Below are 18,978 nucleotides of genomic sequence, written 5' to 3' on the forward strand. Positions count from 1 at the left end.
AAAATTCCAGCTTTTGTCCATCGTAAGAGCGAGACTCCCCGCCCGTGGGTGGTAAACCCGGTTTACTGACACAGGCCATGGTGAAGGAAAGTAGCATTTATTGCGGGCACCAAGCAAGGTGTCCAGAGCAGCTAGTGCTTAAAAGACCTGAATGCCCCAAGGGCTTTCTGGAAAAGGTTATTAAAGACAGGGTGAGGGAGGGCAGTTGTGGGGTATGTGCTCAGCTTGTGGACATTCTTCTGATTGGTTGGTGGTGAGGTAATCAGGAGTCAACATCATCAACTTTCTGGTTTCAACTGGTCTGAGAAATCTACATGCTTGTGGGCAGCAAGCAGTTAACTTCTTCCATCTGGTGGAGGATTCAATATCTGCAAAACATCTCAAGGGTATGGCTCAGAATATTATGTGTATATAGTTCAAGAGAAGGAACTAAAGCTTCTTGACTTTGTTTAATGGTTAAACTATTATTATTTTGTCTTGCTTGTTTTCCTTTGTTTCTGCATTTTCACACTTATCTGATTAAATTTATTCTTTGGCATTTGTGGAAGGCCTAGGGGGCTAAAGTTTTACTTTATCCAAGAGTCAGGTGGAGGGACTTCCCTACAAGTCCACTGGTTAAGAATCTGCCTTTCAATGCAGGGGATGTGGGTTCAGTCCCTGGTTGCGGAACTAAGATCCCATATCCTGCAGGACAACTAAGCCCGTAAGGCACAGTGAAGACCCAGCACAGCCAAAAAGAAAAAAAAAAGAAAAGAGTCAGGTGGCCTGTTTTGGAATGGCTCCTTAGGGTCCTGCTCAGTTACAACCCAAAGAGTCATCTGTGAGTCAAGTAGATGGTCTGTAAACAGCCTTCAAAATAGTGAGTCATGCTGTCTATAGGGTTTTGTATTTTTGAAGAGGGTTGTGCTGTATTTCTTAGTGCTTCCCTTGTGGCTCAGCTGGTAGAGAATCCGCCTGCAGTGCGGGAGACCCCAGTTCAGTTCCTGGGTTGGGAAGATCCCCTGGAGAAGGGAAAGACTACCCACTCCAGTATTCTGGCCTAGACAATTCCATGGACTGTATTAGTCTATGGAGTCAGACACCACTGAGCGACTTTCACTTAAGTTCAGTTCAGTCGCTCAGTCGTGTCCGACTCTTTGCAACCCCATGAACCGCAGCACACCAGGCCTCCCTGTCCATCACCAACTCCCGGAGTTTACCCAAACTCATGTCTATTGAGTTGGTGATGCCATCCCACCATCTCATCCTCTGTCGTCCCCTTCTCCTCTGCCCTCAATCTTCCCCAACATCAGGGTCTTTTTAGATGAGTCAGCTCTTTGCATTAGGTGGCCAAAATATTGGAGTTTCAGCTTCAACATCAGTCCTTCCAATGAACACCCAGTATTGATTCTTTTATGATGTATTGGTTGGATCCCCTTGCAGTCCAAGGGACTCTCAACAGTCTTCTCCAACACTGCACAGTTCAAAAGCATCAGTTCTTCTGCCCTCAGCTTTCTTTATAGTCCAACCCTCTCATCCATACATGACTACTGGAAAAACCATAGCCTTGACGACTTTCACTTAGTAAGTTAATAAAATGGTGAATTTCTTAGAACAATAAAGGACAGGCTTCTCACTGCCTTGACATGAGCACCCAGGTGGCACTGCTTACACTGGCACCCTGGCTTCCCCATTTAACTGGCTGTGTGATTCTGGTTGAAGCACTTTAAACTCTAGAAGCTACAGGATCTTCATCTATAAAAGAGAGATGGTCTCATAGTATCTATGAGATACTTTAAGGGTTATTATAACCCAATAACTTGAAGAGTTATTATAACCCATCTAAGAATTAACTGAGTTAACTGCAATACTTTGGCCACCTGATGCGAAGAACTGACTCATTTGAAAAGATCCCAATGCTGGGAAAGATTGGGGGCAGGAGGAGAAGGGGATGACAGAGGATGAGATGGTGGGATGGCATCACCGACTCAATGGACATAGGTTTGAGTGAACTCCGGGAGTTGGTGATGGACAGGGAGGCCTGGCGTGCTGAGGTTCCTGGGGTCGCAATGAGTCAGACACGACTGAGCGACTAAACTGAACTGAACTGAATTTGTATAAAGCATTTAACACACACCCATCACACAGTAAATTCTGAATAAATGGTAGCTGAAATCATCGTTGGCTTTCCTGGTGGCTCAGGGAATCCATCTGCCAGTGCAGGAGACCCAGGTTTGATCCCTGGGTTGGGAAGACCCCCTGGAGAAGAGCATGGCAACCCACTCCAGTATTCTTGCCTGGAGAATTTCATGGTCAAAGGAACCTGGCGGGCTACAGTCCAGGTCATCGCAAAGAGTCATACTCAACTGAGCACCTGAGCACCAGCTGATTATACCCCCACTCTGTCCCGGCTTTGGAGGATCCAGCAGAGGAAACCTGCAGTTACTTTGTTGTTGTTTTTTTAAATTTATTTATTTTAATTGGAGGCTAATTACTTTACAGTATTGTAGTGGTTTTGCCATACATTGACATCAATCAGCCATGGGTATACCTATGTTCCCCATCCTGAACCCCCCTCCCACCTCCCTCCCTATCCCACCCCTCTGGGTCATCCCAGTGCACCAGCCCTGAGCACCCTGTCTCATGCATCGAACCTCGACTGGCGATCTTTTTCACATATGATAATATACATGTTTCAATGCTATTCTCTCAAGTCATCCCACCCTCGCCTTCTCCCACAGAGTCCAAAAGACTGTTCTTCACATCTGTGTCTCGCATACAGGGTTATCGTTACCATCTTTCTAAATTCCATATATATGCGTTAGTGTACTGTATTGGTGTTTTTCTTTCTGACTTGCTGCACTCTGTATAATAGGCTCCAGTTTCAAACCCTGGGATCCTGCTTCCATAGAAAGGAGGCCACTAATCACTGGTGCTGAACAAACGTGAGAGTCGTTTAAATGTTAACTTGCCTACCCTCAAAAGCAGATCTCTTCTGATAGTACCAAGTATCCAAGGGAAATTGTGGGTGGTGGTTGTAGCTAACCCAGGGCTTATAGAGGGGTGCTGGCTGTTAAGCTAAGACGATGGACAGTGTAGCCAAAGCCATAGGCTACCTTTCAGGCAGGGAGACTTTCCCGGGGCTTGGGGTTAGCAAATTGTGTTTCTAAGCTTTTCTTCCTTCAGTTGTTAGATACTCAGAGGAAAGGAATGACAGCTTTAGAACTGTATAGGAGGGGCTTCAGGCCAGCGATCACAAGGAAGAATCAGGGGATATATCTGAAGGCTGCATTTGCAACAGCAGGCCCACAGTTTTTTATTGATTGGTGGTAGAGCTCAGTGGGGCTTCCCAGGTGGCCCCATAGTGAAGAATCTGCCTGCCACACAGGAGACGCAGGTTCGTTGGTCCGGAAGATCCCCTGGAGAAGAAAATGGCAACCCCCTCCACTGTTCTTGCCTGGGAAATCCCATGGACAGAGGAGCCTGGTGGCCTACAGTCCATGGGATTGCAAAGAGTCAGACACAACTTAGGAAGCAAACAGCAACAAGAGATCAGTAAAAAGTGCGTGATTTTCTCCCAAGTTTTTTTTTTTTTTTTTAACTTGGACTTTATACAAAACTGGGGAAAAGGTTGATTGCCCATCTCAAAAACATTTTGATGTTTATTTATTTTGGTTTGTTTTTTCAAAAACATTTTAAAATATTGAAGTGGATTTGAGGGCTAATGGAAATTATGGGGTGGGGCTAAAGCCATCCCCCAAGAAAATCCACATCTTGGAACAGACAGTGGTTGAAAGCATTTTTAAAGGCTCCTGACAGCAAGGCTGGGGCAGAGGATGGGGGGTACTGGGGTAGAAGGGGGCAACCTGGTTTACCGGGGTCACATGTCTAGCCAGCTTGTGATAGTGTGATTGTCAGGGCTCTGGAGTCAGATGGTCTTTTTTCAAACCTTGCCTTCATCCCTTGCCAGCTGTGTCATCTTGGGTGATGTAGGTGACCTCTCTGAGTCTCCTGTAAAGTTGAGAATGATCATACCCGCCCTATAGATGGTGAGGATTTAAAGAGATGGGTCTGGACCCTGTTGCTGACTCCTGGGAAGCGCTCAAATGCACGTTCGCTTTTGTCAGCGTCAGCATGAGGGACAGATGAACTTGGAAGCTGGGAGGGAAGGTTTAGGGGAGAAGACGTGGTCGCTTCTGGCAGGAACTCAGCAGCGATCAGACAATGGAAGGCACAGGAGGCCCAAATGCTGAGAGCTCAGAATAGAAACTATTGATAGCAGAATGCAAAGCAAGATCACTTGAAATCCGGATGTTTAATTGGATTTCTCTGGAGAGTGACTCACTGCCATTGATAGATGCTCTTGCTCTCGTGGGGTCTCTGTCAGAGGTTTTGAGAATTTTCCATCTGCGCTGGCAGTCCTAAGGCCCTGCTTCAATAGAGATCCAGGACGGCGTGTACTCCTCCATGTCCGCCCACTAGCTTGCCTTCCTCTCTTCATCACAGATTTAATGCGATGTGTCAGGCACGTGTGATGTACTGGAATCACAGAGGGAAAAGGCAAACCCCTTAAAGGGTGCCCAGTCTCTTCAGGGAGAAACACAAGTGCCCACATGATTATCAGGGGAGTGACAGGCTGTGGAACTGAAGGAAGAGGACGTGATGCCACATGGGAGCATCTTGAAGACTCTGGAAGGTGATGCTGGGGCTGCCTTGAAGGCTGCATAGGAGTTAGAGACAGAGAGGTGTTCTGAGTCTGGGACACCTTGAATGGAGCAAAGGCTTGAGGATGCACCACGATCACACAGGCCAGCAGGCGGGCCGCTAGGAATACCGGCTCTGTGGCCAGAAATGAGACTCAAAAGATAAGGGCACAGAGCGGCTTCTGCCCTGGCTGCAGGGACCCGAGACTGGCCCATGGGAATTTAAAACAAAAAACAAAACCCTTTAAAAATCATCCAGATAATGCATGCATATTGTAAAAACAAATACAAATTTAAAATACAAAGCAAATGAGGAAATAAAAAATCCTCCAGGGAAATTCCCTGGTTGTCCCCTGGTTAGGACTCCACGCTTTCACTGCCAAGGGCATGGATTCAGTCCCTGATCAGGGAGCTAGGAACCTGCAAGCCTGTGCAGCAGTCAAAAAAGAAAATCCCTCAAAATAATCACTGTAACATTTTGAATGGAGTCTTCCTGTCTTTTATCTAAGCATCTGTACTTTGCAAAATTGGGTCCTAATGTTTCTTAACTGCTCTTTGGTATGGTTCATTCTCTTGTATCAATAACATCTCTTCTGAGCATCATGTTTAATACCCGGGGAGAATTCCAATCTGCCCCTGTCCCTTCCTTTATTTAAGCAGTCCTCTATTGTTGTCAACAGTTATGTTGCTTCCAGTGTTTTATTGTTGCAAACAAGACTCTATTGCACATAATCACAGCTACATTTTTATGGCGCCCTTAATTATCTCCCTAAGATGAAGTCCTAGAAATGGAAATCACTAGAGTCGAAATATTTTCAAGGCTGTTGACACGTGTTTCCATATCATACCCAGTTTTCTCCTCCCATCAGTCCATTGGCTGTCTTTGCTATTTCTTCTTGTGTCTTCTCAAACTCCCACATCACTAGGAGGCCTGTCCCCGGGGGAATGGAGAGGCATCAGACTGAGATGCAGCCCCTCTTCTAACTATTGTGGCTGCAGAAGGTGTCCCATCAGTCCTGCACGCAGCAGGCCTTCTGGACTAAGGATGGCTTAGATGATGGGGCTGAAATCCAAACTCTGGCCTCCCTCTTCTTGTAGGATTGCAGAGAAAGTGAAGGATACCCAGTTAGATCTGAATTTCAGATCAATGACATCATATTGAGTATTGTTGTTCAGTTGCTCAGATGTGTCCAACTCTTTGCAACCCCATGAACTGCAGCATGCCAGGCTTCTCTGTCCTCACCGTCTCCCAAAATTTGCTCACACTTATGTCCATTGAGTAGGTGATGCCATTCAACCGTTTCATCCTCCATTGCCCCCTTCTCCTCCTGCCTTCAATCTTTCCCAGCATCAGTGTCTTTTCCAATGAGTCAGCTCTTTACCTCAAGTGACCCATGTATTGGAGTTTCAGCTTCAGCATCAGTCTTTCCAGTGAATATTCAGGGATGACTTCCTTTACGATTGACTGGTTGGATCTCCTTGCTATCCAAGGGACTCTCCAGAGTCTTCTCCCTAACACCACAATTCAAAAGCATCAGTTCCGTGGTGCTCAGCCTTCTTGATGGTCCAGCTCTCACGTCCCTACATGACTACCAGAAAAAACATAAATTTGACTAGATGGACCTTTGTTGGCAAAGTGATGTCTCTGCTTTTTAATATGCTGTCTAGGTTTGTGATAGCTTTTCTTCCAAGGAGCAAGCATCTTTTAATTTCATGGCTGCAGTCAGTGTTCACAGTGATTTTGGAGCCCAAGAAAATACAATCTGTCACTGTTTCCACTTTTTCCCCATCTATTTGCCATGAAATGGTGGGACTGGATGCCACAATCTTAGTTTTTTGAATGTTGAGTTTCAAGCCAGCTTTTTCACTTTTCTCTTTCACCCTCATCAGGAGGCTTTTTAGTTCCTCCTCACTTTCTGCCATTAGAGTGGTATCATCTGCATATCTGAGGTTGTTGATATCTCTCCCAGCAACCATGATTCTGGCTTGTGAGAGCCCGCCATTTCACATTATGTACTCTCCATATCAACCTTCCCTGGTGGCTCAGATGCTAAAGAATCTGCCTGCAATGCAGGAGATGCAGGTTTGATCCTTGGGTCAGGAAGATCCCCTGAAGAAGGGAATCCCTACCGACTCCAGTATTCTTGCCTGGAGAATTCCATGGGCAGAGGAGCCTGGTGGGCTACTGTCCATGGGGTCACAAAGAGTCAGACAAGACTGACTGACTGACGCACACACACACAGACACACTTTGTGTATAAGTTAAATGGGCGGAGTAACAATATACAGCCATGACATACTCCTTTCCCAATTTTGAACCAATCCATTGTTCCATGTCCAGTTCTTACTGTTGCTTCTTGATCTGCATACAGGTTTCTCAGCAGACTGGTAAGGTGGTCTGGTATTCCCATCTCTTTAAGGATTTTTCACAGTTTGTTCTGATCCACACAGTCAAAGGCTTTATGTTTTTCTGGAATTCTCTTACTTTTTCTGTGATCCAGTGGATGTTGGCAATTTGATCTCTGGTACCTCTGCCTTTTCTAAATCCAGCTTGTACATCTGGAAGTTCTCAGTTCATATACTATTAAAGCCTAGCTTAAAGACTTTTGAGTGTTACGTTGCTAGCATGTGAAATGAGTGCAATTGTATGGTAGTTTGAACATTCTTTGGCATTGCCTTTCTTTGGGATTGGAATGAAAATTGGCCTTTTCCAGTCTTGTGGCCACTGCTGAGCTTTCCAAATTTGTTGGCATATTGAGTGCAGCACCTTTACAGCCTCATCTTTTAGGATTTTAAATAGCTCATTTTTGAGTATAGGTATGTTCCAAAGATTGCACAGGGCATCCTTATACTAAAAATGATTCCTTATTTATCTGAAATTCAAGTGTAACTGGCACCCTGTGTTGTTATTTGCTGAATCTGGGAACCCTCCATGACTTATCACATCCATTGTGTGTTGGTTGTATTTTCTCCAGAGAGATCCTCTGGAGAAAATACTGCAGGCTAGCCAGCAATAACTTTTAAATGGTTGCAGAGTTCCTCCTTATATTGTTGGAAGGTAATATGTGTAACCGATGCTCTATTGTTGGACATTCATGGTGTTTCCTTTTCTCTCCTCTCCTCTTTCCTCCCCCTCCCACCTCCATCCTTTTCCTCCCCTTTCTCCCCCACTTCCCCTCCTCCTTTTTCTCCTCCTCCTCCTAACTTTCCCTTCCATCTCTCTAGCTTACCTATTTGGAGTTTACTCTTTGTCCATATCTTTAATTCTTTCTTTCTTTTCTTTTCATATTTTTGTCAAATGGGTGGCACAGCACAGCACAGCACATGGGATTTTAGTCTCCCAACCAGAGATAGAATACAGCCCATGTCCCCTACATTGAAATCATGGAGTCTTAACCACTGGATCACCAGGAATGTCCTAGCATCTTTAATTCTTCGTGGACCACTCAGCTGAGGCCCTCAGGGCTAGGATTAGGGAAATCCAGGACCAGAACTTTCACAGCTTGCTGAGCCATCCAAGGGGATGACTCCCATGTTTCCATGTAGGCACTCTCTAGGTGTTACTGAGTCCAAGCTTGCTCTGCTCACCACACAACAGGCCAATTAACCAAGAGACAGGGTGTTGAGGCAAAGAATATGATTTTATTTGGAAAGCAGCCAGACTGAGAAGGTAGTAATGTCTCAAAATAACCACCTTTTGGGGTCTGGATGCCAGGTTCTTTTATAGAATAGAGAAGGGAGAGGTGAGGCAGTAAAGTAAAAAGACCATTAATCTCACAAATATCTCCTGGAATGGCCAACCTTGGGAGATGTGTTAATTTCTTCCTTCCTGTAGCCATCCACAGGTGTTCAGGGTCCTGAGCAAAGGGATTTTGGCTTAAACTTCAGGCAGAGGGGGACGGTTCCCCAAGGCAGGCCATATGTAAGGACAGTGTCCTTGTAGTGAACAGAAAAAATGGGAAGCAAAGGTTGAAGTGAAAGAAACAGATCTAATATGGAGTCAGTTCCTCTCTGTAACACAGGCAAGAGATTGGGGGAATAAAAGTAGAAAATAAAAAGTCGCAGAACTTAGTGTTGCCTTCAGTGAAGGGAAGGATGTGAAGGATGAATGGCATGGCAGAAACTGCCAAATCACATCAGCTGGTGCTTCAGGAAATCTGTTGGCCAACCTCGTGCGCACTCGGTACAGCCCAGTTCCTTGCTGGAGTCCAGAAGAGAAAGCGGGCTGGGTCCTGAATCAAGGGGGCAGGTGGGTGAGAGCCTGAGGGCCCCCCCTTATAGCCAGGAATCTTAGCTGGCTTGAATTCTGGTGTTTTTCCAAAATGTAAATTGAGTTGGGAGGCCTGCATGCAGTAGGCTTTCATCTAGGTTGTCTAGAACACTGGTTGCCAACCTTTTTGGCACCAGGAACCAGTTTTCATGGAAGAGTTTTTCCATGGAAGGGGGGAGAGGGATTGGATGATGTAAGTGCATTACATTTATTGTGTACTCTGTTTCTAACCTAAAGCTGCCACTTATCTGACAGGAGGTACCAGTCCAAGGCCCAGAGGTTGGGGACCCCTGGTGTAAATGATTGATTTGTTACACAAGTCAGTAAATCAATGACTCAATGATCAGTATTCTCCTCCCTGGGCATTTACTTCTTCATCTATTTAAGGTGAGAGCTCTTTCAGCTCCAAGATCAAGGTTAATTTCTGATTCATTTCCATTTTTTTTTCTTTTTTCCAAAGATTATGATCAGGACAAAATTTTCTTCTTTCTTTTTTTAAGCTTATTTTTAACTGGAGGATAATTGTTTTACAATGTTTTGTTGTTTTTTTCAGTACAACATGAAACAGCCATAAGTATACATATATCCCCTCCTCTTGAACCTCCCTCTCACCCACTCACCCCTAAATTTTTCTATAAAGGACAAGCTAGTAAAAATTTTCAATTTTGAGCCATATGGTCTCTGTCACAACTACTCAGCTAGGCTGTTATAGGGTGAAAGCAGTCACAGATAGTAGGTAAATGAATGGGCACAGCTGTGTTCCAATAAAACATTTTTAATATTAGCTTGGTGCAAAAGTAATTGTGGTTTCAGACCATGAATTTTAAATCATTATAACTAGGCTCAAACATATCTTTATTAATCAAAATAAGAGCCATTACAATTAACACATTTTTGCCAACGAGAAATAAGTTTGTTTATCCCTGCAGCATAAAAATGTATACTTCATGATTCAACTAACTCTTGGAAAGCATTTTCTGCATCCTGCTAGTGGTGGAAGCATTTTCCCTGCAAAAAGTTGTTGAGATGCTTGAAAAAGTAGTCGGTTGGTGAGAGGTGAGGTGCATCTGGTAGGTGAGGAAAACTTTGTAACCCAGTTCACTCAGCTTTTGAAGTGCTGGTTGCGTGATGTGCAGTTGGTTGTTGTCATGGAGAGGAATTGGCCCTTTCTGTTGACCAATGCTGGTTGCAGGTGTTATTTTCAGTGCATCTCATCTATTTGCTGAGCATACTCTCAGAGGTAATGGTTTTGCCAGAATTCAGAAAGCTGTAGTGGATCAGACAGGCAGCAGACCACCAAGCAGTGACCATGACCTTTTTGGGTGCAAGTTTGGCTTTGGGAAGTACTTTGGCACTTCTTCTCAGTCCAGCCACCGAGGTGGTTGTTGCCTGTTGTCATATAAAGTCCACTTTTTATTGTACATCACAGTCTGATTGAGAAATGGTTCACTGCTGTTCCATAGAATAAGAGAAGATGACACTTCAAAATGATGATTTTTTTGATTTGCAGTCAGCTCTTAAAGCACCCACTTATCGAGCTTTTTCACCTTTCCGATTTGCTTCAGATGCCAAGCAACCATAGAATGGCCCATGTTGAGTTATTTGGCAACTTCTCATATAGTTGTAAGAGGATCAGCTTTGACAGTGACTGTCAGTTGTCACTGTCAACTTTCGATGGCTGGCCACTGTACTCCTCGTCTTCAAGGCTCTCGTCGCCTTTGCAAAACTTCTTGAACCACTGCTGACCTGCGCGTTTGTTAGCAGTTCCTAGGCTAAGTGCATTGTTGATGTTGCGCGTTGTCTCTGCTGCTTTACGACCCATTTTTAACTCCAATAAGAAAATCGCTCGAATTTGCTTTTTGTCTAACATTGTTTCCGTAGTCTAAAATATAAAATAAACAGCAAGTAATAAATCATTAGCAAACAAAAAACCACACATTAAAATGGTGTATAACATAACCACATTTATTAAGAATGTATTCTAATATCAAACAGCAAATTTCAACAATGCAAAACCACAATTACTTTTGCACTATTAAGTAGTTAGAATAGGGAAAAGGAGTCCAGAATGGCGGTGGCTGATAGATAAGGAAGAGAAAAGCCTGCAAAAATAGAAAAAAGGAAGGTCCGAGGACCAAAGTGAGGACCTCAGGTAAAATAAACAACACTCCTGGCTGGCCCAATTTACATAGAACAGGCCCAGGGAGAGAAAAACATATAAAAAGAGGAGCCAAAGCTAGCTCTCTCTCTCCCGCTGTCCCGTGTGCTGGGGCGCTCTTCTCTTGGCGTCTTTGGATTGACGTGCCCTCATCCCTCGAAGATGGATTTTCCTGCTATCTTCTAAATACAATAGAGCTGTAACACTGATTTGTCTAAGAGCTATAACATGGTCCATTCGAGACCTGAGAGCTGTAACATGGTCTGTCCAAGACCCAAGAGCTGTGACACGCCCAGGGGGCTTTAGTGTCCGTCACTCCAAATCTTTGTTGTGATGAGACAAAAACCCAGGAACATACACTCGCCTGACAGCACCAAGCTAACAGACACTGAACCCTGAATTTCATATAATGTTCATGTGTCCAGATATGTTCTTCTTCTTTTTTTCTATTTAAAAGTAAAATCTATTCTTATTCATGGAGTCCAACAAAGCAGGCAGGTTTGGCCCATGGGTCATAGTTGGTCGACCCTGCTGGAGATTCAAGAGCAAACATATCTTCCAGGAAGTTTCCTGAGTGCCTTAAACAGGACGTTCAGATTGAGGATGCTGTTCCTCCTTGGAGTGTACACACTGATCACCATGTCGGCCACACTGGCTTTCATAGACATATAACCAACCTCAGATGGCTTCCATGTCAAATCCTTCGTAACCCGGATCAATATGTCACCAGTGTGTCCTATTTTGGTGGATTCTTTCTTGTCACATAACACAGGCAATGTTTGACCTTCGCCCTTTGTCTGAGTGCCTGGCACTCTTCTCTGTGACCGGCCAGGTTGTACCCCTCCCGTAAGTGGCAGCCTCTGCTGAGGAACCTCCCCCCAAACTACTCTGGTCTCTGTCTTCCCTGAACTCCAACCACCGTATGGCATGGGACTTCAACATTCCCACCTGAGAGGTCAGTCTGCCCAGGCTCAGGTTCCTGTTACTCTGTGGCCTTGAACAAGTCCCAACAGCATCTAAAGGATGCTGATAATAATGCTCACCTCTGTAGACTTAAAAAAATAGTCACAACCTAAAAGTTGCATTATGTTTCATTCGGTGGGAATTTTTAGGCCTTCAGGCCCAGGAGGCAGCATCTTAAGTGGCCCTGAGAAAACTGCTCTGAGGAGGCAAGCAAGGGGAACCAAATTATATAGAAGTTTTGCAAAGGAGGGCAGGTAGTCTGATTGTCAAAAGCTTACTGTGAATCAAAGAAAACCAGACATCCCAAGTTAAGGAATGTGTTGCTTTCCTATGTATGGGAAGATGTAAGAATCTGGGTCACTGAAATCATTCCTTTGATATGTACCTCCGCTGTCTGGGGCAGTTTCCTGTGTTTCCGCATTCTGAGTTCCTCAGGGCTCACCATCCGGAGTGGCTGCGGTCTGATGGCAGCTAGTTGGCAGGTATTCTTTCCTTCCTGAGTTCCCTCAGGGCTCATCTGCTCACCATCCATGGTAGCTACAACTGCTGATGACTGTGACATCGCTTGTTTACTGATATGGCAGGAAGTATTCCATTCTGCACCTCGTAGGGCTGCTGTGAGAGTTAATTGAGATGATTTCTGTAAAATGCTTACACCAGAACCTGGCCCCAATAGTAGGAAAACATTAATAAATGCCGGCTACAGTTATACTTCTATGTTGTTTGACATTTTTCCAGGAGGCTGTATTTCTATGATATGTATAATGATTTTTGAAAGACCAAAAGTACCCTTTTAGGTCTAAAACAAAAGTGCAAAAATATTGTTGGTAATTTTTTCAGAGAAACTTGTAATTGACATGTGGCACTGTTGACTTAAAAAAATATTCACAACCTAAAGACAGTTGTTTTATTCAGTGGAAATCTTAAGGACATCAAGCCCAGGAGACAACATCTCAAGTAACCCTGAGAGCTTTGAGGAGGTGAGGGGATGAGCCAGGTTATACAGAAATTTTGTAACAAAGGGCAGGTAGTCTGAACATGAAAAAATTATATTGTTAATTAAGAAAACCAGATATCTCAAATCAAGGAACTGAGCGCTTCCCTTTGTACAGAAAGATGCTAGAGTCGACTCACTGAAATTATTCCTTTGGTATGCACCTCAGCTCTCTGGGCCCCGTGTCCTTTGTTTTCACATCCTGAGCTTCCTTCCCTCAGGGCTTACCCTGGGGAGTGGCTGTAGTCTGATGGTTGCTGATATTCTTTTCCTTCCTGAGTTTCCTTAGGGCTCACCGGCTCACACTGGCTGGCTGCAATCACTGATGACGATGACATCCTTGTTTACTGATATGTCAGGAAATATTCCATTTCTCAGCACAGATCCCAAGAGTTCAGCTCAATGAGTTTTTCAATATTAGTAAATTTTCTGAATCAAAGCAGAGAACATCTGGAAAACCCCTGAGGGAGAGAAGAGTAATTCGTGCTTGAGGGAGGTGACATTCTTTTAGGAACAGTGTCATCTCCCAAATGAGGGTCTGATTACAATCAAGGAAGAAGCTGGTTAACATGCAGACCATAAGTGTGCGGCAAGGAGAAAACAGGCCTTCAGTGACTGTCCTAAAGGCCTCTGTTTGATGGATGTGTCGCCTGAGCCTGCGTGGCAGGCACCTTGCTGGTCCTTGGTCCCCAGCTTACGTGATGCTGAGAGAAGGCTGAGACCGCGGTTTCCCTGGAGAGGTCTCAACACTTATTCTCCCCCAGGGACAGCGTTTAAACTCATTAATCCAAGATTGCCAAACAGACACACCCATTCATCATCTCAGTGCCATTAGGTTGGAGGAAATTGAAATAGCACAGAAAGTGAGACTCATTCTTTGACGCAGGAATGTTGGCTGAGAGTTTTCAGGAGTGTCTGAGCAAATGGCAGCCTAGCAGTTCACCACCTTACCCAGGGCAGAGGGGTGGACAGAAGTAACCTTTCCTCTGTACCTACTACAGACGTGCTGAGCACAGGGCTGCCTGCTCTACACCCATAAGCTGATCTCATTCTTCATAGAAGAATGAAAGATGAAGATAAGATTCCTCTTCCACAATGAGAGCGCTGACACCCCGGGCGGTGGAGGGACTCGCACAGGTCATGTCGCTGGTCAACGGGGGAGTTGATCCCGGTCCAGCTGGGTCTAAAGCGTGTTATCACCTCTACGTGCTGGAAGAACAGGGCTCCCTGGATCTTGTGTCAACTTAAAAAATAGAAAAATTTTTTTAAATTTAAAAATAGAAATTTAAAAAAATAGAAATTGAGTTATATTTTATTTGGTGGGAATTTTTAGGACTTCAGGCCTGGGAGGCAGCATCTCAAGTGACCGTGGAAGAACTGTTCTGAGAAGCTGAGGGGAGGAGTCAGGTTATATAGAAGTTTGCAGCAAGCGGCAGGTAGTCTGAACATCAAAAGATTATTGTTAATTAAGGAAAGTCAGATATCTCAAGTTAAGGAATTTAGTGCTTTTCTAAGCATGGGAAGATACAAGAGTCTGGGCTTGCTAAAAATCATTCCTTTCACATGTGTCAGGCGAGTGCACAGAAAAAGAGAGCTCTTTTTTAATACAAATAAATATTTTAATAAAATATTTTATTTAATAATTAAAATAATCAAATATTTAAATAAAAATATTTTATTTAATAAATAAAAACATGCACCTTAGCTATCCGGGGCCAGCAACTTGTCTTCTAAGATCCTCCTCCCCCAGCTCCTCAGTGCTCCCATAGTGTTCACCGTGGCAGCAGCTCAATAGCTGTCAGATTGCAGGTATTCTCCTTCCTGAATTCTCTTAGGGCTCACCAGCTCACACCACGGGGCTGCCACTGCTGGTGACCGTGGCACCCTTGTTTACTTATGGCAGCAGATACTCCGTTTCACACTTTAAGCCCCTCATCCTCTATGTCAGGAAGCAGAAGTATGGGGAGATGAATGATTTGCCCAGAGTCATTTTGGTTTAATAATGTATCTGGTGTTGGTGGTGGTGTTGTGCAGTTGCTAAGTCACGTCTGACTCTTTGCAGCCCCATGAACCGAAGCACGCCAGGCTTCCCTGTCCTCACTATCTCCTGAGGTTTGCTCATACTTGTGTCCACTGAGTCGGTGATAGCACCCAACCATCTCATCCTCTGTCACCCCCTTCTCCTGCCTTCAATCTTTCCCATCATCAGGGTCTTTTCCAGTGAGTCAGTTCTTTGCATCAGGTGGCCAAAGTATTGGAGCTTCAGCTTCAGCATCAGTCCTTCCAATGAATATTCAGGACTTTAGGACTGACCAGTTTGATCTCCTTGCTGCCCGAGGGACTCTGAAGAGTCTTCAGCACCACAGATCAAAAGCATCAATTCTTCAGCGCTTGACCTTATTTATGGTCCAGTTCTCATATCCGTACATGACTGCTAGAAAAACCATAGTTTTGACTATACAGACCTTTGTCGGCAAAGTGATGTTTATGCTTTTTAATATGCCGTCTGGGTTTGTCATAGCTTTTCTTCCAAGGAACAAGCGTCTTTTAATTTCATGGCAGCAGTCACCATCCACAGTGATTTCGGAACCCAAGAAAATAGAAAGTCTGTCACTGTTTCCATTGTTTCCCCATCTATTTGCCATGAAGCGATGAGCCTAGATGCCATGATCTTAGTTTTTTGAATGTGAAGTTTCAAGCCAGCTTTTTCACTCTCCTTATCTTTATCAGGAGGTCCTTAAATTCCTCTTCCATATCCTGGTGTTTGCAACCAGTTCCTGACAGAGCTCCTGAAATTCTAGTTACTTCCTGAGTGACAAGGATGCTGGGAGCATCTGTTGGGGAGCATTTGTTCCTTGACACAGGAGCTTCGTAGGCCCTGGGAATTTCCTGAGTAATCAGTGTTGTTTCACATCCTAAAGAGATGCCTCAGTGGCTTTGGGTTGGGAGCTGGTCCATAGAAAGACCAAGGCTTGCTTAGAAGCTTGAAACTTGCGGCACAATCCCTGAATTCTCTGGGGAGATTGTGGAGCCTGATCTCCACAATCATTGATCATTAATAATTGATCATGCCTATGTGATGAAGCCTCATAAACCCTCTTGTGATGTTTAGAGGGCTTCCAGGTTGGTGAATGCATGGAGTTGATGGGAGAGTGGCCTGCCCTGGGGAGGGCCTGGAAACTCCCACACTCTTCACCATACCTTGCCCTGTGTATCTCTTCATTTGGCTGTTCATCTGTACCTTTTAAAATATCATTTCTAATAAGCTAGCAAGTGTACGTACATGTAATTCTGAGTTTTGAACGGTTCTGGCAAATTATCGAACCTGGGGAAGGGGATCATGGGAGCCCCCAGTTCATAGCCAGCTGGTCAGAAGTAGAAGTGGTCCCAAATTGCAGTTGGCCTCTGAGTCTGACTGGACTGAGCCCTTGACCTGTGAGGTCTGTGCTCACTCCAGGTAGTGAGTATCAGAGTTGAGTTCAATGATGGGACACCTGGTTGGTGTCCACCAAGAATTGGAGAATTGCTTTGTGTGAGAAAACCCACGCATTTGGAGTCACAAGTGTAGTGTGTATAGAAAACCAGAGTTTTCGCTTTAGTCATGGAGGAGGTTAATGATAGGGCTCCACATCCCAGATGTTATTTCTTCTTACCCATCCCAAGGTGTCCACTGCATCCACAACTTACAGAGTGTTGTGTGAGTTGCTCACTCATGTCTGACTCTTTGCGATCCCATAGACTGTAGCCTGCCAGGCCTCTCTGTCCATGTGATTCTCCAGGGAAGAATAGTGAAGCGGATAGCCTTCTCCAGGGGATCTTCCTGACGCAGGGATCGAACCCAGGTCTCCCATATTGTAGGGAGATTCTTTACCATCTGAGCCACTACAGAAGCCCCAGGAAGAGGCCAAGAAAATACTCCCTTAAAAAGTCAACCCTTTCCTCTGTCAGTCTGCCTCTGCCTTCACATCTTGCTCTCTGCTGGGTTTCCATTAGGCTCCAGACCATGTCATCTGCAGAGAGATTTTGTAAAGCAGCAGCACTATTTTTCTGACAGAGCCTATTCACCTCTCCACGCCCAGAGCTGGTAAAATGACCAATTTTCTCCATTGTCCCAACATGAAAGGTTGAGATGCATGATGACACAGGCTGACTTTCTTTTCCTTCCTCCATCAATCAGGTTCTGAGAAATGACATCTCTCTCTCTAGAACAAGCAGAGTTCCATTTCCAGGGTTCAGCACTATTCCGACAGAGAATTGGACTAATGGGGCTTATTCGAAGTTCCAGCCAAGCTTCAAAAGTGCTTTGCAAGAACTGGTTAAATGTGTTTTGAATAATATTATTTGATGACATTGGACAATCGACATGATGTAATGCCCACAATGAGCAGGGCATATGCCTGTTTATTTTGGTCCTACTTTAATTAGAAATGCACATGTCCACGTATATGTATTGGTGATGGTGTCTTCAGCTACGAGTAATCAGAACATCTGATTAATAGTGTCCTCAATTAACTAGGTGTTGGTGGCTCAAGGATGTCATCAAGGATCCGTCTCTTTCCTTGCTCCCCCCGTGCCACCCTCACCACAGTGGCTGTAGCAGCTTCAGGAGTATGAGAGGTTAGCACTCAAGACTCACATTGTTTTAGGAAGATGGACCCCTTCTAGGGCCAGAAAGTGGCTCTTGTCTGACTCTTGGAAATGAATTGCGTGAGGAGACACTGTGCCGTGCTTTGTCATGCAGTCGTGCCCGCCTCTTTGCGACCCCATGGACTGTAGCCCACCAGGCTCCTCAGCCCATGGGATTCCCCAGGCAAGAATACTGGAGTGAGTTTCCATGCCCTGCTCCAGGGGATCGTCCCAATCCAGAGATCGAACCCAGGTGTCCCACACTGCAGTCGGATTCTTGACCGTCTGAGCCACCAGGAAAGACTTCACTGGGAAGGGGCGCCCAGGCAGAAAGCAGCAGAGTGAGGGAACCCAGGAGAACTCCTCTGCCACGTGGCTTACAGTCTTGGGTTTTATGGTGATGGAGTTAGCTTCTGGGTTGTCTCTGAAACTGACTTGGGGTCCTTGTTGGTGGTGCACGCATTGTTCACCCAAGTTGGATTCCAGAGAGGAGGATTCTGGGAAGTTGGTAGGACACATGGATGGTGTCTCCGCTTTCCTTTGACCTTTCCCAAATGCTTCTGGTTGGTGGTAGCTTGTCAGTTCTGCACTCCTTACCAGGACTCCCTGTTAAGACAACTCGTGCAAGTGGCTACTGTCATATAGGGAACCCAACTCGCCTGCACTGGCTGGCAGATTCTTCACTGCTGAGTCACCAGAGAAGTACCCCCTCAGGTGTCTGTTTCATACATAGCATCAGTAGTGTATATGTCAATTTCAGTCTTCCAGTTCATCCCACCCCTCCCTGTTTGGGATCCGTACGTTTGTTCTCTATGTCTATGTCTGTTTCTGCTTTGAAATGAGATCGTGCTTAGTCACTTCAGTCATGTCTGACTCTTTGCGACCCTATGGACCATGGCCTGCCAGGCTCCTCTGTCCATGGGATTCTCAGGCAAGAATACTGGAGTGGGTTGCCATTTCCTCTCCTTCATGGGGTTCTGATGCATGTCTGCCTGTGAGAGCTTCCCAAGAATTTCACCTTGTTTGTTAAGGTGTTGGGGGTTTGGATAGACTCAGGAGGACTCAAAACTATGCTAAGTGCAGGTTTGAAATGGATGAAGGGTGAAGGGCACCCCCCAGTGCAAATCCCCCAGACCTGGGTTACGTGAAGGCAAAAGGCTGGTGTGAAGCCCACCACAGCACTCAGGGTGGAACAGTGGCCTCTGTGTGTGTGGATCGAGGTTATGTGTAAGTTTAGTTTCCTTATTTGTCCTCGTTTATATTTTTCAAAATTTCTACAGTGATC

The 18,978-nt window shown here is 45.0% G+C and overlaps 1 protein-coding gene across 1 annotated transcript in view; it reads left to right on the forward strand.

Annotated features, from left to right (window-relative positions):
* Positions 1–18,978, forward strand: part of BMERB1 (bMERB domain containing 1) — a 148,490-nt gene that overhangs the window by 111,009 nt on the left and 18,503 nt on the right. The gene's annotated exons all lie outside the window — the stretch shown is intronic.

The sequence above is a fragment of the Ovis canadensis genome, chromosome 24, assembly GCF_042477335.2.
Source record: "Ovis canadensis isolate MfBH-ARS-UI-01 breed Bighorn chromosome 24, ARS-UI_OviCan_v2, whole genome shotgun sequence".
NCBI lineage: Eukaryota > Metazoa > Chordata > Mammalia > Artiodactyla > Bovidae > Ovis > Ovis canadensis.